General features: G+C 39.0%; 1 long non-coding RNA gene and 2 pseudogenes across 1 annotated transcript; all 3 read right to left on the bottom strand.

The window, feature by feature from the left end:
• Positions 1–9,768: 9,768 nt before the first annotated feature.
• On the bottom strand, positions 9,769–11,681 carry LOC125470251. The gene is made up of 2 exons (XR_007252530.1): positions 11,420–11,681; positions 9,769–11,012 (listed from the first exon to the last, which is right to left on the bottom strand). It is a non-coding gene; the product is annotated as an uncharacterized LOC125470251 (long non-coding RNA).
• A 5,323-nt stretch (positions 11,682–17,004) lies between these two features.
• On the bottom strand, positions 17,005–20,076 carry LOC125470381 (annotated as a pseudogene).
• A 534-nt stretch (positions 20,077–20,610) lies between these two features.
• LOC108867361 overlaps positions 20,611–21,375 on the bottom strand; it is a 2,238-nt pseudogene continuing 1,473 nt past the window's right edge.

Below are 21,375 nucleotides of genomic sequence, written 5' to 3'. Positions count from 1 at the left end.
AAATTTTGTCCCGTGGGACAATGCGTTCCACGGTTTTTGGGCGCACCAAACATGAAACGGAACGTCTCGTCCCACTGCGTTCCGTCCTGTCCCACGTACTAAACGGTACCTAGAGGATAGGTACTTGTAATTCTCTCTCTAGAAAACTCCATTACTGTTCTTCATTGGTTGAAGATTAACAACTGGTACTGTGATGTCATGTGCCACGTACTAATATATGCTAGATATTTCTTGGTCTGTCCACTGTCCACACATATCCTTCTCGGAACACGCAATGCGTTAAAAAATTTTGCGCTTGTAACTGCTTTTGCTTGCAATAATTTGTTGAATTTATGATTTGCCTTGTCCTATTTTCAAAGTTTCATTATTAATGAAAGTGAATGAGACTTGACATATACATTATTAAGTTGCATTCCACTCATCATAAATTCAACAAATTATTGCAAGCAAAAGCAGTTACAAGCGCAAAATTTTCGCTTGCAATAATTTATTGAATTTATGATGAGTGGAATGCAACTTAATAATGTATATGTCAAGTCTCATTCACTTTCATCAATAATGAAATTTTGAAAATAGGACAATGCATATCATGTTTGTCTACAAGTGATGAGTTGGGAATCCAACCTATGGGAACCTTTTCTCCTGACCTGCTACTTCATGAGTGCTGATCACATACTTCAACTCCAAGCGTATTGACTGCAATTGGCAAAAAAATAAAAAAATAAAAAAAATAAAAAAATAAATTAGGTGGGGGCGTGCGATTGGAAAAAAAATTAGGTGGACGCGTGGAACATCTATCGATTAGGATACACCACGTGTGGGATCAGACGTATATACTCAATGCTGATGTGTAGACTTGCTAGTCTTGTAGATGGGGAGAGAGTAGGAGGTAACACTAGATCAAAGAGTTTTTTTTGTTCATCATTATAACTATGTTGTATGATTATTATACATCTCATCATTTATCACGTGTCTTTTCACTTAATACTAGAATTTTTTTTTTAAATTGGAAATGAACATTCGATAGCATGTGGTCCAATATTTTAGTAGATATGATGTTGAATTTCTACTCATGCATTATGGGTTCAAAACTTCCCTTCCTTAAATTATTGTAATAGTTTTAAACCTCCCCCCTCCCATTAATAATAATAATAATTTTCTTTTAAAAGAAGAAAGAAAAGGAACATTTAACATTAAAACTAACTAGTTAGGTGAAATGACACATGACAAATGATGAGATGCATGGTAAGCATATGCCGTAGTTTGTGGTAGTGAGAAAAAAAAATGCTCTTTTACATCAGGGTTAAAGGGGGCGAACAAAAATAGACAATTGTGTCTTGAGAAAGCATATTGGCGGACATTTGGATAAGAGGGGGTTAGGAGATCATATATTTACACCACATTGGTGTATAATCACATTGGTGAGTGATGCATAGAATCAATATTCAATGAGATAAATTCATTAATTGACGTAGCATGTACACATCAATTGCTCCAATCCCCCTCTCTTTTTTCGGCTTCAAATGGAACCGTACTTTTTCTTTTACCAAAAGTAATTTAACTTAATTAATCTAATTGTGGATAGAGGAATACGAACTCGGATGCCTAAGGTGGGCACATCATCTCTAGCTAATGTTGCTATCCTCACATCTTTCATATGCAACTCTGTACTTCAAATATGTAGAAATAGATAAACCTTGTTCCTTCTAATTTACGCGTCTAGTTGTAGTGCTATATCTCATCCAAAAGACCAAAGATATAGATTTTATTGAAGACTTAACCGTGACAAAGATTTATTAAATCTCTATATATATGATCTAACTGTTGATTTTCTAGACCACTCAATAATACGTAACTTGAAGTAACAGCTTAATATTATGTATTATTCATGCTTCACTAAAGAGTTATTTTTTGTGACAAAAAATGGTACTTAATAAAACTAAGTATTAAATTAAAATGCTTGTTAAGTCGCTTAGTACTACGGTCTAGTGGTATTCCTCTTCACTTTTAAGTGAGAAGTCTTAGGTTCAATTCTCGCCAAGGGCCAATTTGAACCACATTATCACTAGCTCATTGTGATCCTTTCTCCTTAGTGTAGATATTATCGTTTGTTAAAAAAAATTTAAAATGTCTGTTAAAGGAGTCATAAATCATAAAGAATATGGCCCAATTAGGATCCAATGGGTATAGTTAATCCTCAAACAGACTAACATGAGTCCAAGATAGTTTCTCTCTCCCTCTCTCTCTCTCTTTATCTCTCTCCTCTTTTTTTTTTTTAATGATTATTATTATTAAAGGGAGGAGGAAGCGTTTGAAACTATTACAATAATTTAGGAGAGGGGGAGTTTCAAACCCAAGACATATGAGTGGAAATTCAACACCCTATCCACTTATAATATTGGATCACATGCGTAGTTCAAAATTAAATTTACTAAATCCTAATACTTCAGGAATCTATTCACTGCTATCCAAGCAACTTACCAAAACCCTAATTTTGTCACTAAATCCTACTATTATCAGGAATTTTTAATCTTAAATCTCCAAGGAACTTACGAAAATCCCTGTACTCATTGGAACCTATAAGTACCCAAGTATCCCCACTCACAATCGCTCAAACCAAAACAATTATAGAGAAGAAATTGTTTGGGTGGATATTTAATATTGGGTTCAGTGCATTTAAAGCAGGCGTGCAAAAATCTTTTGGTGATTGGGCTGGAAGAGGCGGCAGTCTAGGGTGGTCTTAAAAATCATTTTTTGGCAACTAATAGGCAGCAAGCCTATGATGGAACTAACAAGGGACAGATGGCAGCTCACCCTCAGCAAAAAGTACTTTTCCATGACATGGATAGGTAAATAACAAAAGCAATTGGTGACTCACCGTGCTCTAGAAAGCCATCACCAAAAGGGAAGGCTTGGACACTCGGGCTAATGGGTCTATAAAAGCAGCAAGGGATGTGAGCAAAAGACTCTCTCTCAACATACTCAACTTTGAACTCAACAGCAAAACCATATAGCTTTAGTTTGTTCACTTACCTTTTTCAGTTGTAGGTCCACTATAGAAAGCTCTCTTTTGTCAGTTTTTAGAAGCTCTGCTACCTTTTCCCTTTGTTGTAGTATCAAATCCCTCTAGTAAACCTTGTTTATATTTTATTTTCTAAGACTTTTGTCTCTGTAAAATATAAGAAGAAGTGGCTACAAGAAGACGAACCTTGCCAGCCAAGGTTGTAATCTTATCTTTATATAAAGTAAATTTGTCGTTTATGCATCTTTAATTAAATCCTATGTCATTTTCAACTACTTTAGTTCAAGTTTTATCCATGATTAATCTTGCCAAACTAACCACTCTTGTTTCTTTATTGTTAACCTAAACTGATAACTAAGCAACTAACTTGAATGACCTTGAATCCCTTTATAAACATATGGTATTATAAATAAAAGTCCTTTATCAAAAGGCAAGAAAAGAACTTAGTACAAACTTAACCCATCTGTAAATAATCCTTATGAACCATGGAGTTTAAGTGACTTGTGGCACAAGTAAACAATTAATCCAATAACAAAGAAGACAATCTGTTAAACAAAGAGAATAGTGGCATGCCTAGACTTATATTAGTTTTGATTATGAGCCTCAAGGCCTAACAAAAACCCCACAAAGATACCATTCAAACTAATGACAAACGTATATTGCAAAAAACCAAGCACCAAACCCGAACAGAAACAAACTCCATTGGTTCCTGTGCGATCGAAAACACAAGAAAATAGACAGCATTAATCACTTTACTCCATCTCTTCTTCTGGAGTTACTGTTAGCTATTGAGAATCATTCCCTTCTGCCGTTGGGTTTCCACTTCAAACCCACCGATCAAGAGCTCATTGGCCACTTCCTCTACAACTTTTTGGAGAACATACCGCTATTGCCGCCACACAACACCTTATACATGAGTGCAACTTCTTCGGCAACAAATCAGAACCCTCGGAGATTTGGGAAGCCTATGGAGGAACTCAACTTGCTGACGATCAACCGGCCTTGCATTTCTTCTCCGAGCTCAAGAGGCTAAACCCTAAGGGTACCAACATCGATCGCAAGATGGGACGTGGAGGTAGTTGGACTGGAAAAGCAGTCACCGTACGGGTTGAGGGTACAATCGATGGAAGGCCTACCGATATCGGACAAAAAAGAACATTTCGGTACGAGAATGAAGGTCCGGAGGACCACGAGAGGTGGCTGTTAGATGAATATAGTCATTTTGCAGGTCTAGGAATAACAACAGTAATTTAAGTTACGATTTTAATGTTGCACTTTGTCGGTTGAGGAAGAAGGATGGGTCCAGAATTAACAAAAGAAAGTGTTCGACTTCATCATCATCAGAGGATCAAGTGCCGAATTCGAAGAAACAGCGCAGCACAAAGAAAAAAGAAGATGATCAAGTGGTATCAAAAGGTTCATCATCACAAAATATCAATGTGATCAATGCCGTTGAAGAAGAGGCACCACAAGGCAGTTCTTTCTTAGGTAGTGAGATTGTAGTCGCGATTGAGATCAATAAGTTCACCGATGGGGATGATGTTGCTTACAATTATAATCTCTCTGATGAAACATTCACCGTAGATGAATTATTGTCTATGCCAGAAGCTTCCCGGATCGTTGCTGTGTTGAGAATCAATGTCATTTGTAGGTGAAGTAAGTGTGTGAGGTTGGTGAAGTAAGTGGAGGTTGTAGGTGAAGTAGGTGGATGTTGTAGGTGAAGTAAGTGTGTGGTGTAGCTTTCATTTGGTTTGCTATAAATACCCAAGTCCCCAAGCATTGTAAATCATCCAAGGAAAAACAAAGCCTAGAGCTAAATAAGAAAAACTTTGCTAATTAGTTTGTTTTGTGAGTTTTCATTAAGAGTGTGCTCTATTTTCTTCTTCTTGGGATCATTAGAGTTATCTTGGATACTCTTCTTATTCAACAATTGGTATCAGAGCCAAGTCGGTCAGGGATCGTTCTTGGTAGAGCATTGGTTGTAAAGTCTCTTGAAATTCCGAGTATGCTCTGTGGTTGCAGTTTTGACTGATCTTCCACATCAGAAAAAATTTCTTGAGATTATTGCTGGGGTCATCACAAACCTTGAGAGGGGTGTCGAGAGTAGTGTATTACTCTGCACGGTAGTCACTCAAGCTTGTTCGGTGTAGTCAAAGTCTTGCCGATACGATGGGTGATCTTCAAGTTGTTGGAGGAATCAAGAAGCTCAACAATCAAAACTATAACACGTGGGCAACGTGTATAGAGTCTTACCTTCAAGGTCAAGACTTGTGGGAAGTTGTCGGTGGTAGTGAAGTTACACAACCGGCAGCGGAAAATGCTAACGGCGTCTTGAGGAAGTGGAAAATTAAAGCAGGCAAATCAATGTTTGCCTTAAAGACCACAATAGAAGAAGAAATGTTGGAGCACATTCGGGATGCTAAAACGCCAAAGGAAGCATGTGACACTTTTGTTACACTCTTTTCGAAGAGGAACGATACAAAATTGCAACTTCTTGAGAATGAGCTGCTATCGATGGTACAACGCGACATGACGATTGCCCAGTACTTTCACAAGGTGAAGTCGATATGCCGCGAAATTTCAGAATTAGATCCAACAGCTCCTATTGGGGAAACCAGGATGAAAAGAATAATTATCCATGGTTTGAGACCCGAATATCGAGGGTTCATTGCCGCTATACAAGGATGGCCGACACAACCATCGCTTATGGAGTTTGAAAATTTGCTTGCAAGTCAAGAAGCTATGGCCAAGTAAATGGGAGGAGTCTCACTGAAGAGTGAAGAGGAAGCGCTCTACACCAAAAGTAAAGGCAGCTTTAAGCAGCGTGCTGATGGTGGATCTAAAAGAAATGGTGACAAGGAAAAAGGTCATCAAGGAGGAGGGAGTTCTCGGCCAGGGGGAGCTCCGAAGTATCACGGCAACCGTGGTCAGTCCCAGAATAATAAAAGATTTGAGGGCAAGTGTTACAATTGTGGAAAGAATGGCCACATGGCGAAGGATTGCTGGTTCAAAAGGCCTGCAGAAAGTAACGTCGCCAACTCAGAAAAGAAAATTGAAGATGATTGGGATGTCGTTGCGTCTCTAGCTGTGGAGGAAGAATGGGACGCAGAAGCATCATCTTGTTGGTGCTCAGAAACTGAGGTGTCACCTGACCCAAAAGAGTTTGAAGATACGTTGCAAGGGAAACTGGGAGACCAAGCTGCCCAAATCCAATCAAGTCCAGATGAGCCTGAAGATTTGCTTACTGGAGACGATGTCGACCAAGAAGTACCTAAGAGTACTTGGCAAACAGGTGTGTACCAACAACCACAAGAAGTTAGACCTAGTAGAGTAGAAATATCAACTCTACAATCACAACTAAGAAGGTCAACAAGAGTACGAAAGCCAAATCCTAAATATGATAATGCTGCCATAACTGATGGAGCACCAAAAGAACCTGAGGTGTTTAAAGAAGCATCACAGAGTTCTGAATGGATAAGAGCTATGGAAGAAGAAATCACTGCGCTTAAGCAGAATCAGACTTGGGATTTGGTGCCAAAGCCAAGGGATGTGAAACCCATATCCTGCAAAAGGGTGTACAAGATAAAGCGTCATCCTGATGGTTCAGTTGAATGGTACAAGGCTCGGTTGGTGGCTCGAGGCTTCTCAAGGTATGTGTGGGTCTTCTTTATGAAAGAAAAATCTAACACATTCTCAAAGTTTAAAGAGTTCAGAGAGTCAACCGAAGGAGAAGTGGGAAAGAAGATCCGTTGCCTACGCACAGATAACGGGGGAGAATATAGCTCAAAAGTCTGTCGAAGTATGCTACATGCAAAGAACGTACCGGGAAGGTTTTGGGCTGAAGCAATGAGGACTGCAGCCTTTGTGATCAACAGACTTCCTCAACCAAGGTTAGGATTTGTTTCTCCCTTTGAGAATCTGTGGAACATGAAACCTACAGTTAGCTATTTTCGAGTATTTGGCTGTGTATGCTATGTATTTGTTCCTGATCATTTACGGAGCAAATTTGACAAGAAAGTTGTTAGATGTATCTTTGTGGGATACGACAGCCAGAGAAAGGGGTGGAAATGTTGTGATCCAACAAGTGGAAGGTGCTACACTTCACGAAATGTGGTGTTTGATGAAGCGTCTTCTTGGTGGTCATCAGAGAAAGAGGTGCTACCAGACTCTAGAGAATTTGGAGAAAAGCTGCAACAGAAGATGGGGGAGCATACTATCCAACCCCCATTCAAAGATAAATTCCATGTCGTGGGTTCCAATTGAGCCTAAGAAGGCTTCGTCCGGCTGCAAGACGTAAAAGAAAGCGCTACTTGGAAGGCAACCCAATGCACTGAATAAAACAAAGCTTGTTCATTAATTTTCGAGAAATTACAAATGTATATAACAAAGAAAGAAAGGTGGAGCCTTCACAAGGGTTGTGTACGTGAGGCCCCACTACGTGGCAACACTCTCGGAGCAGGAGGCATCGGAGCAGGAGGCATCGGAGCAGAAGGCATCGGAGCAGGAGGCATCGGAGCGGAAGGCATCGGAGCAAGAGGCATCGGAGCGGAAGGCATCGGAGCGAGAGGCACCGAAGATAGATCATTCAAGGCCCCAAACCTTGGTGGAACGCTGGATGACCCAGGAAAGAGGTGCCTCTGGAAGAAAGCCGTAAACCTTTGATGGTCATCAAGCTCATCAAGCTTCCTCTTCATGCCTGTCGAATAATTGTTGGCAAGCACGTGCAAACTTCGATTCTCGTGCTTAAGCTGTTTGATCTCCTGCTTAAGACTCTCCACCATTAATGATTCAACCTGACGGGAGCGAGCAAGAAGGCGTTGGCCCATGTTGGACACAGAGCCAGCACACTGAACACTGAGAGCCAGGGACTCTTGAACGGCCAACTCATCGGACCGTCCTGAAAGCAGCTGACTATTTTTGGGAGTGAGGAGGTTCCGAGCTACTATCGTAGCCGTTGTTGCATCCGTCATCACAGAGTCCTCACCTGTAAGGGGGCCATGAGAAGATAAGAAAGACGGGCACCATACCTTATCCTGACGCGGCGCGACCGGATCACTGCTTAGACTCAAATCTAAGCAAATGTTCGATGGGTTGGATGAGCTAGCCATTTTTCAAAGAGTTTAAAGAGAAGGGTTGGATGGAGGAAAATCTCGACGGGCCGAAGATGATGTTTGGGAAGTCTTCAAAGTGTGCATTGATAGAGGTGATCGATCACCTCTATTAAAGGAGAGGCGTTCACCGAATCAGAAGACGCGTGGAAGGCGAGAAATTAGCTGCACACTTTTGCCGACAAGTGTGGGAGACAAAGCCGAAAGCTCCCGGCTTTCCAGAAAGTTAGTGCAACTTTGTCAAAAGCTCCCGGCTTTTCAGAAGACGCGTGAAGGACATTGCCGCATCCGCACTGCCACTTGCCATTACAATTCCTATATACATCAACATCCTGGTGGAAGTGGAGAAAAGGTTCTGCAAGAAGAGATTGAGATGAGACAGGTCAAGACGAATGATCAAGTTGCGGACTTGTTCACAAAAAAAAGTTTGAGTACAGGCAAGCTCGAAATTTTTCGCTGTTTACTCAGCACAGTGCAAAGAATGAGAGCTGACATTGAGGGGGAGTGTTGAGAATCAATGTCATTTATAGGTGAAGTAAGTGTGTGAGGTTGGTGAAGTAAGTGGAGGTTGTAGGTGAAGTAGGTGGATGTTGTAGGTGAAGTAAGTGTGTGAGGTTGGTGAAGTAAGTGGAGGTTGTAGGTGAAGTAGGTGGATGTTGTAGGTGAAGTAAGTGTGTGGTGTAGCTTTCATTTGGTTTGCTATAAATACCCAAGTCCCCAAGCATTGTAAATCATCCAAGGAAAAACAAAGCCTAGAGCTAAATAAGAAAAACTTTGCTAATTAGTTTGTTTTGTGAGTTTTCATTAAGAGTGTGCCCTATTTTCTTCTTCTTGGGATCATTAGAGTTATCTTGGATACTCTTCTTATTCAACATGCTGGTGAAGCAGTAGAAAGCAAGCTTTGAGTCCAAATATGTTAAGAGGATTTAATCCCTGAAACCCAAGAACTGCCTCTGCCAGCAGCTTCTGTAGTTGCTGCAGATGGAGCCGTAGTAGAGAAAGCTTGGGATCCAAGTTCGTTGGACGAATATTGGCTTGTTGGATCTTGAAACCCAACAAGACCCTTTTCCGACTATATCTGGTATGTTACTTTATTTAGAGGAAGCTTGCAATCCAAGTACCATTGAGAATGTGGGCGACCAATCCTTATTCGACATGAACCATTGGAATAACTCGTTTATGGATGATCAGTTCATGCCACCATATTATACAAGTTCAGCATAATTTTCACTTTCTGCAAAACTTGTCCCTGAAGACTTATACCACAATTTTGATCGGCTTTAATTTCTTTTATTAGTACTTTTCGTTTCTTCAATTGTCAATGAACTGATTTTGTTTGTTCGGTCAGTTCTCTTAAGTTGTCGTTGCTTTGCTTTACATGTTCACAATTTCCTTTTAATTTGCAAGTTCTTGTTGGCTACTTAATTAATTTGCAGCAAATCAATCATTTTAACCATCAATTGAATCCAAGTGAGGTGCTAATTGTACTGAATTCTTTCAAGCCCTGGAACACAAAACCGAAGAAAAACAACACATAATAAAATTGGAAACACCGCCATCGTCAAATTTCAGAATTCTACATAAGTAAAACAGATGAAAAGTCAGATACAATAAACATGATGTGATTTGAGTGGCAAATGGGTTAAAAAAATTTATTTCAGTGAAGCCTGTAAGATTTAAACATATTTGACACTTGTTTTCGTACAATGTGCCATCAGGCAAATATGACAACGATTCCTCTAAATTATTTGACCAAACAATAGGAGCAATCATACGCTTGTTTGCTTCTCCTTTGTAGTCAAGTCGATAAAACACTTCTACATAGCGGAGCTGGAGTCGTAAGTATATTACCTCAGCTCCACATAAGAGGCCTGAGACAGCTTCTGCTGGGCAACTGACCATTATCTGCAGCTTTAGTTGCTAATGGATCCCTTTGTCCCAGTTCAACACGTACTTTCATCAGCAGATTTACGCTTCTACACGGCTGATGTGATGAAACTAAATTGCTTTGTACAATCATCATCTTACTTCTTGATTGCATCCATATACATTGTTAATTATCTTTCCAGTATCATTCTTCTAATCAACTGATGGATTATAAACTATAAAATCTGATAATGTTTCTTCCTGTAAGGTACCGTCATTCAAAGCATCATCATACTACTTTTAATTGTACCGCCCGTGCTTATTTACAGAAAGGTCATCAGATGGTGCTGGAAGGAAGCTCTATGGAGCAAACTTTGCCCTCTATTCTGGCAGGTGTGGACGACCAGCAGATAACATTCTATTAGTCCGTAGCAGCAAAAGCATGTGTGCAGGGTCCAATTTCCCATCAACGTTCTCATCCGTCATGATGCTCCTCATGTTTTAGGTGTAGCTCTCAAGTGAGTGATTTCTTGGCATCCAACTTGGTCTTAACCCCCTCACCTTCAACTTTGTACCTCTCTGCCTCCTGTACAATCTCGATCTCATCCTCTTCCTTTTCTCAACCAGAGTTTGTCAATGGTTGTTTGAAAAACAAAAGAAACCAGAAATTTCTCAATCTCCTGTACCTCCAACTTTTCATATTGTGGAATTGTAAGAATAGATTTGAAGTTCAAATTTCCTATAGTATCTAAAAGGCAAAAAAAAAAAAAAAAAAAAAAACCATCAATAGAAACTTGATAACGGGTGCAAAGCGATATTCTGAACTACTCTACTTACAATCAAAGCGTACAATAAGTGGCTATGTATCATACTGTTGGAAGCATTAGCTAATTTTAGAGGGAACGAAAAGAAATGAAGAGACCTGGAGAGCAACACGTTAGTTGATAAATCAAAGATTTCCCATGGACACTTTGCCATCGTGCTTTCACATTCAACACCTTGGATTCGCATTGAATCTGCGTCAAATGACATATAGGAGTCATGAAAGATACAATTACAAAGCAGCATCAGGAGATAAGTCGTAGCAGTAATCTAAGAAGAAACTAATCCCTAGCACAAGAGAAGAATAAGCAGCATCAGGAGATCCAATTTTGCTAACCAAAGGTGCCAATGATTGCCGTTTATTTGCAACATTGTTCCACAGCTAGTTGCAAAACGTGAATGAGACACACATCCTACTATAAGAAACTATATTACCTTTTGATTTCAGAATTAAGCAAACCGAACACAAACAAAACCCTAAGTTGCACAAGAATGCAAAGAATCAAAGACCTTCAGGAAGACATTTTATCAAACATATTACGTGCATGCCACTCACTAGTCACAACCCAATCCAAATCACGTACAGACATTAAGTTACTACCTGAGCTCCGACCTGACCCGATTTTGTTACTTCCAGTTCCGTCCTCCTCCTTCTCGTCAGGAATTATGGCCCGTAAATTGGCGCAGCAAGGAGCGCAGTAAAAAAGAAAGTTGAAGGTTTGTTTTGTTATTTATCAAAACTTGACATTCTTTAATAATTCCCTTTGTTTTTATCCAAACAAAATTCCATGGATCAGTGGTTTCTTCAATTATTCCATTTTTTCCAATTTAATGTCTGCATTACAAAATCCAATTTTTGGAGATATAAGTGAATAAATAAAAAGGAAAACAGAATGAGTATATACAATTTTTTTGGAATTAAAAGAATTAACGAAAAAAGATGAATATTTGAATTAAAAAAAAATAAACATGTGCTTAAATAAAAGGGAACTTTAACGAAAAGCTCATGATATTGTTCATTTTAACGAAAAACCATATTTTTACACTAAAAAGTCAATCTTGATACTATTCACTTTACCTTTTATTTTGTCTTTATTGTTAACGCTCAAAGTTTTCAAGCCATTTTCATTAGTTTTCTTTAAATAAAATGACTTAACGGCTATGAAACTTAGCATAAATTGAGAGAGTCCTACTAAAATTGGGTTTCTTTCTATTTTCTTGTACAATCAAGACGATTTAAAGCATATATAAATGAGATGTCAAAATGCTCACATAAGCTATAACAGTAAAAATGACCACAATAATGTTCTTTAAGCGAAATGTTAATTCTTATATGTCGATAACATGAATTGACAGCAAGAGGATTGCTGTGAAATTTGATTATTAATGTTTTTATTAACTTTTTATTGGTTTAATCATTTTTATAATTAATGTCGTTGTTGACTGGTTCCCTTTTGTTCAATTGAACGGTCCCCTTTTGTTCCAAAAAAAGGTATCCGGATTTAGTAATTATCACATGCCCTTTATTAAATATTTATTAGTTTAATCATTTATTTTATAATATAATAATTTAACAATGACATATATTGCATCAAAAAAAAAAAAAAACAATGACATATAAGGTGGAGAATAAAATTTTAAAAACCGTCAAAATGCCACATAAATTGTTAAATTTAAATTTTATGTTCAAAATTTGACACATTTTTTAAAGATGCTATAGAGTTAGGGTTTCTAATTTCTTACCCTCCAAGCAACACTGCCACTCTTTCTCTCTCTAATTCTAAATTCAAATTCAGTAAATCCTAATAGGTTGAGGAGATTGTATTCTATAAATACCCAAACAACGCCCTCTCTAATCGTCCAATCAAAAACCTAGTTCACTACTCGACTCGACTCCACGTCTTCGGCGTTGTGGTGTAAATGGAAAACTATTCCCTTTGTTGGAGAACAATTCAGAAATAAACAAAAATAACATAAATAAACAGAACTTAAAATTCTAATATTTTATTTACCAAATATACTTGATGTGCAGAATGAAATTATACAATAAATACATAAACTAATATAAAAATATCAATGATACTAACTTGATCACAGAAGGTAGAGGCTAGCGTAAAAGATATGTCCTTCGAACAGTATTTTCGTCCCACTCTTGTGCTTGTGGTTCTACAACGTCTGCTCGACCAGGATACAACTACCAAGTTCTACAACCCGCACTGGATTATAGAACTCTAGCGAATTGCTTTGTGTGTTTACTCTCTGGAAGTTTTGTACGGAAGATAAGGAGGAAGACAAAGATCATTCTCACTTGGATACTGTGATTGCAAATATATAGGTTGTTTAACACCTTTTCAAATACCTGTTCAGTGTATTTGAAAGCACACAACTCTTTCTAATAGCTGTGTCTTTTAATAAAAAAGTACAATTCTTTCTAATAGCTGTGTCTTTTAATCAAAACGTTTTTTTTAATTAATAAATTAATTTAAAAACTTAATCCGAAAATTAAAAATAATTTTAAATTCCAAGGCCCAAGCCCTTGTCTTGATTAATTAATATTAATTGTATTTAGGCTATATTATATTCAAGCCTAATCCACACAACCATAAGGCCCAAATCTTCAATCCATTTCTAAATGGTCCAAGTTCTAATTACTAAGAAAAGGGAATAAGCCTATATAAAGGCTTGTGAAAAAATACTATTGACCAGACAAGAGGGTCTCAAACTCCAACACCCTTGTCCCGCCCGATTTCAGCTTTAAACCTACCGATCAAGAACTCGTCGGTGGCTTTCTCCACTACTTTTTGGTGAAGACACCGCGGCTACAGCCCCCGCTGCCACACAACACCTACACAAGTACAACCTCTTCGGCAACAAATTCCAACCCTCTCAGATTTGGGAAGCTTTTGGGGGAGGAGCAGCACTTCAACTTGCTGATGCTGAGCAACCAGCCTTGTACTTCTTCTCTAAGCTCAAGAAGAAAACCCCAAAGGGTTCCAAAGTTGATCGAAAGATGGGCCTCGGAGGTACTTGGGAAGGCAAGTCGGTGCCCGCTTGGGTTGAAGGGACTGAGGGTAATTCTACCTGTATCGGACTAAAGAGAACCTTCTGGTACAAGAATGAAGGCTCCGAAGAACACGGCGGGTGGAAACTAGACGAATACAGTCTCTTTGCATCTCCAAGGAAGCGCAACAGCCATACAAGTTACGACTTTGATTCTGTACTTTGTCGGTTGAGGAACACGTCTGGCATTAACAGGAGGAAGTGTTCGACTTCATCTTCACAGGACGATGAAGTGCTGAAGAAGAAGAAGCGTGCTAACAAAGACATCGAAAAAGATGACCAAGCGGGGTCTGAACAAAGCATGAATGTGATCAATGTTGAGGAGGAGGAAGGACGACAATGCAATTCTTGTCTAACTAGTAATCTTGTGGTTTCTGATCATGAGATCAATGAGCTTACGGCCGGTGATGATGTTGATTATGGTTATGATGATAATGATGCGAGATTGACCATCACTGTTGCCAAATTAGATGAAATATTGGCTAAAGAGCCGACCGATGGAGCAGTAGAAGTGCTTTTGCCAACAGCTTCTGCCTCAGAGGAATCGTTATTGGGTAAAGAAAGACAAGAAGTGCCACTGCTGGTTTCTTCCAACGTTGTCGTTGCTGATGGAGAAGTGGAAGATCAAGCTTTGAATCCAAATATGTTAGAGAAGTTGATTCCTGAAACCCGAGAACTGACTTTGCCAGCATCATCAGGGGCTGCTGATGAAGATGGAACCGTAGAAGAGAAAGCTTGGGATCCAAGTTTACTAGAACAATATTGGCTTGCTGAAACCCAAGAAGAGGAACCTCTGAATCCAAGTTTCTACAGGGGTTTTATGTTTGCTATTGGAGGAGTAGAGGAAGCTTATCATCCAAGTGCCTTCGACAATTTGGTCGACCAATCATTATTCGGAATCAGCCTACTTGAATAGTTATTCGTTTATGGAACATCTGAACTTGGTATTGAACGAAGATTTGTAACATGATTTTGACCGGCTTTAATTAATTTCTCTTTTTATTAATATTAGTGTTACTTTAATTGTCTGTGGTGTTTTGTTCCGGATGATCATGTAAAAATTATCAATGAACTGGCTCCCTTTTCCCAGTAATTTTACTTTTGTTGATTTCTAAATTTGATAACCAAATAATGGAGAGCTGCTCTCTAACATTCAACTTGATTTTCTTTTCAATTTGCACAAAAAGAATAATTTCTCATCTGCGGCTAGTTATGATTCAAATTCGCCTTCATTAGGCCTGAACGCAAAGCATAATTACCGCAAGAAATTTAAGAATGGGCAGGTTTTGGAGAAAGAAAGTAAAACTAATCAAGATCTAAGACAGCTTAAACCAGTCTGCAGTTCTCGTAGATATCAAGCAGGGCAGTATAAGTAGAAAGATTTTTATTCCAGTAAAAACTCTAAAAGTTGAACAAAGATTGCTCACACGTGTGCTTACAACTTACAATATGCCATCAGTCACCAAACTAAAACATTGTCAAACATTCTATGATTGGACGGAATTGAGATCTTCTTGCCACATAAACCGGTTCTGCTGTATAGGGGAGTTGGAGTCGTCAAATTTATTACCTCGGCCGTAAAGGCATGAGGTAGCTTCTTCCGGGAGAGTGATCATTGTCTGCAACCATAGTTGTTAATTGTTCCCTTGCAGGGTGCCTCAAATCAACACTGGTGAACAATCAAGTTTAAAGCCCAATAATGTTGCTTCTTTTTCATTCTACCGCTCTTCCTCTTGCACTTCTTTATTTCATCCGTATAATTCATTCATTCTATTGTCAACATCATTCTGATGAACCTGCTGCATAATGTACCATGAAGTCGATATTTTTTTTTTCATGTCCCGTACTGGTATTTATATCTTCATTGCATTTCTCCTCGTTACACCAATCATCTTCATTTTCAAAAAGGTCATAGTTTGGTACTAGAAGGAAGCTCATCCATGGAGCAAACTTTGACCTTTATCTGTTCCGATAGGCGTAGATAACTAACAGAATGCTTTGGTGTATTGGCTTGAAATAAAGTTTACATCGATTTTTTTTTAAGATGATGAAACATAGGAACGAATTTCACTCTATCAGTAACACCAAAAGCGTGGTACTCATTTCCTCTCACAATTCACGTTAAAACAAATGATACCTGTGCTATGGCGCTAGATTGTCTCATCAATTGGTCAAATTTCTGCTTGCCTGCAGGGTCCAATTTCCCAGCAACCTTCACATTCTTCATGGTTTTCCTCATGTTTTAGGTGTAGTTGTTTAGCGAATTTTTGGCATCCACCTTGGACTTGACTTCCTCATCATCAGCTTTGTACCTCGCTGCCTCCTGCACAATCTGTCAGCCTCTTCCTTTCTCAACATGCTTTTGCCATCAATATTCATTGTCTTGTTCTTCACTATTGAAAAAAAAAAATCTCTCAATCTCCTGTACCTCTAGCTTCTCATGTCATGGAATCCACATTGTAGAAAGGGATTTTAATTCAAATTTCCTGTACTGTTAAAAAGAAGAAAAGAAACCACCAACAGAACTTTGAACACTAGTGTAAACGATATTCTAAACTAATCTACTTACAACCATCATGTACAAAAAGTGGCTAATTATCATAAACTTCATTGGTTCTACTGCCATTATCATTCTGCTGGTCACCTGCTGATTTATGAACCATGAACTCTGATAATGTTTCTTCCTGCAGTGTACTGGTATTCATATCACATCCCCTGCCATATCTTCATTTCGAAAGGTCATCACTTAGTTTGGTGCAGGAAGGAATCTCATCCATGGAGCAAAATCTGACCATCATCTGTTCCAGGAGGCGAGGAACCAACATAATGCTTGGTATAATGTTCAAGCTGACGAATCAAAGAAACAAATTTCACCTTTCTATTAGCAAAAGCAAAACTATGAGTACTCATTCGTGCATAATTCACATGAAAACTTAGAAAACAATACCTCTGCCACAGAAGAAGAGTGAGCATTGTATATGCGAGCTAGAACTTACGAACAAGTACTCCAAGGGTTTTAAAGCTTGCAGCGGCCTTGCCCAACTGCTTTTTATGCAGTTTGGTTATGCCAGGCCCATACCTGAAACTGGAAACACCCCCACATGAAACATGATAGGAACATAATTCTCAAGAAAATTTGAATTTGGAAGGTCCCGAATTCCAATTACCATCAATCCTCAAATAAATTAGATTACAATCAATCAATAGAAACTGAGACCAAATTGATCCAAATCTGGTACAGACTAGGTTCCCAACCAAACTGGAAACACCCACAGATGAAACACAATAAGCATTTTGGAGTGCAAATAGCAGCCCCCCAAATAAGAACAAAAGTGCAAAACCAGATGCAAACATTCTACGAACTGATGCACTTGAAGTACAACCCCTTGCGCCGACACTTTGTATTTTCATCGACCCACCATACAAATCACTACATGCGCCAGCCCAGTAATCTCCTCTCTTATCATCAATTGGTCCATTTTCTCCTCAGCCTTCCTCACCCTTCACCCAACTTTCCAGTCCTCCACAATCATCTTACTATCCGTGCCTTGATCCATAAGGAACAGAAAGGTCAGAAATGGCACACCACCAAAAACACCTTCCCTAACTGCGTTGCAACCACAATGTGTCAAAAACCCACCAACAGTAGAATGGCACAAAACCCTCAACTGTTCACACCAAGGCACTACCAAACCCATGTCACCACAAGCATCTTTTAACCTATCATTTTCCCCACGAGCCACCCAAATGAACCGAACCCTACTCTATGAAAGAAAACTTCCCATGGAGATGTACAAACATAGCTGCAAGGTTGAGAATCTAGCCATTGTAGATAGTTTATGAAGAAATTTGAAGTTTCACCATGAGACCAATGACAATATGAGGAGTAGCCCAATTATTTATAAGCATAGCAAGGTTCCTTATTTCCCGATGTGGAATTGATACACTCAACATGACCCCTCACATGTGGTGAATTTTCAAGCCTAGCACGTGAATAACCCAAATCAGGTGACATGGAGCACTTGTGGCTGTTGAGCTTCACACACTGGACAACCTGCTTTGTTGCCATAAAGAAAGTTAGGGTTCCACCATAAAACAAATTGACTATATGGTGAGTAGCCTAATTATTTATAAGTACATGCAAGATCTCTCGTTTTCCTGACGTGGGATTAATTCTCAATAGTCTATGCCAGCACTCGTGTGATTGTTAGATTTGTCGTAGGGTATTAATGGACCAATTGTGGAAATGGGTAATGAGAATTTACATCCTAAAACATCGATGACTTGGGGTTCAAGCTCATAGATGGAGGGGAATGATGGATATTCTGCTTTGGGCACCCAAGAATTATTTTCATGGATGTGGTTGAGAATGTTTGGGGAATGAAATGAGGTAGGTCCCCTAGTTGTGTTGTAAGATCTCACATCGTCCAGTGGAACGATCCTTATATGTATATTTTTATCCCTACCTAGCACGATGCCTTTTGGGAGCTCACTGGCTTCAGGTTCCATGGGAACTCTGAAGTTAAGCGAGTAGCGCGCGAGAGTACTCCCATGATAGGTGATCCACTGGGAAGTTCTCGTGTGAGTTCCCAGAAACAAAACCATGAGGACGTGGTCGGGGCTCAAAGCGAACAATATCGTGCTACGGTGGTGGAGCGGGTCCGGGATGTGGTGGACCCCGGGCCAGGATATGACAATTTGGTATCAGAGCCTAACCTTGGCCGTGGTGTGCCGACGAGGACGTCGGGCCCCTAAGGGGGGTGGATTGTAAAATCCCACATCGCTCAGCAGAGTGATCCTTATATGTATATTCTCATCCCTACCTAGCACGAGGCCTTTTGGGAGCTCACTGGCTTCGGGTTCCATGGGAACTCCGAAGTTAAGCGAGTAACGTGTGAGAGCAGGTGATCCACTGGGATTTCTCGTGTGAGTTCCCAGAAACAAAACCGTGAGGGCGTGGTCGGGACCCAAACCTGACAATATCGTGCTACGGTGGTGGAACGGATCCAGGATGTGACAGGTGTTGAAGAAACTCCTAGGACTGTTCACTCATTCATTACCCTTCTCTACAAATGCTAGGATAGTAGAAAAAAAATTAAACAATGAAATGGAGGGCACAAAATTGTGACCCATATGGTGAAAAAATTTCTTAATAAATACTGAACCTTGTGGTTAATCATGTTCAATCTTTGTCCAAATCGAACTTCGCTACCTAATCTTGAGCGATTAAGCTTATGTGCGCCTCATGTGTGTGTGAGGGTGAAAATATTATTTTAAAACATTGAAGCTTGTAAAAATAAAATTAAGTCAAAGTGACAGACACCAACCTATTTAACCAACCGGGAAGTGCCCATTTTCCGCTAAAAGATGAAAATGTTGGAACACGGAGAAAGGGACGCCGGCATTGGCCAAAACGCCGCCGCGATACTCCTCCGGTTCCTTGCATTGGTCAAAGTTGATCTTTAAATTATAACAAAAGAAATCAACAATTTCAATTATGATGTTCATTTTATGAAAGATGTTATGTTAATGAGGGAGGAGAACTTTCCTCTTTACTAAGAATGAGAAGAAATCTAGTAGTATTGTTCTTCACTTGTAAGCGAGGGGTGTGTTAGGTTCAATTCTCGCTAAATGCGAATTTGAACCATATTATTATGGCTTGTCTCAACTAATCTTTTGTTTGTTTCTATATTCCAGTTGTCTCAACTAATGTGATTAATCTTTGGATATTAGTTTAAGTTCATCAGAAAAGTTTGATTATATATATCAGTATACATATATTATACTAGTACCTTAATATTGTGCATGCATATTGTTAATTGATAAACTAGTACATTAATAAAACTAATTAATATAACTGATGTGGTGTAATTCACTATAGGGAGGTTAATAAAGGGTATACTGATAGTTATAATTGATGCACCTTAATATTTGATGTAGTTTAAGTTCTAACTAGTACTAATAGTTAGTGATATGAAAAGTTTGTATTTGAATTATTCATTATTTATTAGTTGTAAACAATTTAATTTCCTCTTTTATTTTCTTAGTATTTATTATCTATTAGACTATAATTCAATGTAAATGATTTGTGGTTTATTGTTTTAGACACGGCTAATTTGGGAGGTGAGGAGAATACAACACAATTTTGGCTCATAACTAATTTTTTTGATTTTGGGTTTGTTACTTAGCGGTCCACATAGGTACTTAGCGGTCCAGGGACGCTCTTGAGATCATATAAAAATAATAATAATAAGAAGAAGAAGAAGAAGCTGATGAAGGCCACTCTTCAGATTTGAGTACACTAATGTTGAATGAAATGAATGTTTAGCATATTTTGGTACCACTCAGTAGGACGAGTCGACCTTTTTCGGCAAGATGCATCATTCGGCAAAGAATCTCTCAATAGCATTTGATAGATGTCAACGTCTACGTAACATGGCTCAACAAAGAATAACATGCACACAAAGTGCTAGACGAAATCTCTAATTTAAAAAAAATAAATAAATAAATAAAACGATTTGCACGTTGCGTGTGCTATATTTGTTAAATAAGGAAGATCATTACACTAAGACCTCTCAAACTTAGAATTCTGAATCTGCCATTGAACAAGTTACAACAAATTTTAAACACTTTCACCACAAATATCAACAAAAATATTGAGTTTTATTTGATAGAAAAAGAGAGCGAGACAACAAAATAAAGGCAAACAACAAAACAAGAAATGCTCAACCTTCACGCCCCATGAGAAATGTCTCTAATGAAGGCCTTGATGTTGGTATGAGATGATCCAGACATAACGGTTGAATTGGTGGCCAAATTGTAGTGGGCCACTTATTGACCCAACAGCCCTTTTTTGTTACACACGTGAAAGCCAAGTGATGTGGCTAGTAGGGTTTTAGTTGGCATCATGACATAACTGCTTAAGTTCTCTAGCTCTCCTCCTCATTTCCTTTCCTTCAGCATCCTCCAAATCCATAAACTTCTTCATTAAGCCTGCAAACTCCTCTTTTGTCACCAAATGGTCAATTTTGTCCTCAATCTTCCTCACCCTCCACCCAACCTTCCAATCCTCCACAATCTGGTTACTATTCATTCCTTGATCAAAAAGTATAGGTAAGGTAAGAAAAAGAACACCAACAGAAACACCTTCCGTAACCGAGTTCCAACCACAGTGACTCAAAAACCCCCCAATACTAGAATGGTGCAAAATCCTCAATTGGACACACCAAGGCACTACCAACCCCATGTCCCCACAAGCCTCTTTTAACCTATCGGTTTCTCCGCGACCAGCCCAAATGAACCGAACGCTGCTGTTGCACAAACGGGCAGCGATCTCATCAATTTGGGCGCTAGAAAATGAAAGGAAACTTCCCATGCCGATGTACAAGACTGAGCTACAAGTTTGAGAGTCTAGCCATTGGAAGTAGCTATCATCACTAGTAACTGGGGTAGGGAGGTCATTTTTCTTGGAGTAGGGTATTGATGGGCCCATAGTTT

Source organism: the organism of the source record quoted next, unplaced genomic scaffold (assembly GCF_019419815.1).
Source record: "Pyrus x bretschneideri cultivar Hongxiangsu unplaced genomic scaffold, Pyrus_bretschneideri_v1 Contig5, whole genome shotgun sequence".
NCBI lineage: Eukaryota > Viridiplantae > Streptophyta > Magnoliopsida > Rosales > Rosaceae > Pyrus > Pyrus x bretschneideri.
The sequence above is the reverse complement of the archived record's forward strand: the minus strand, read 5'-3'. Positions and strand labels throughout refer to the sequence as shown.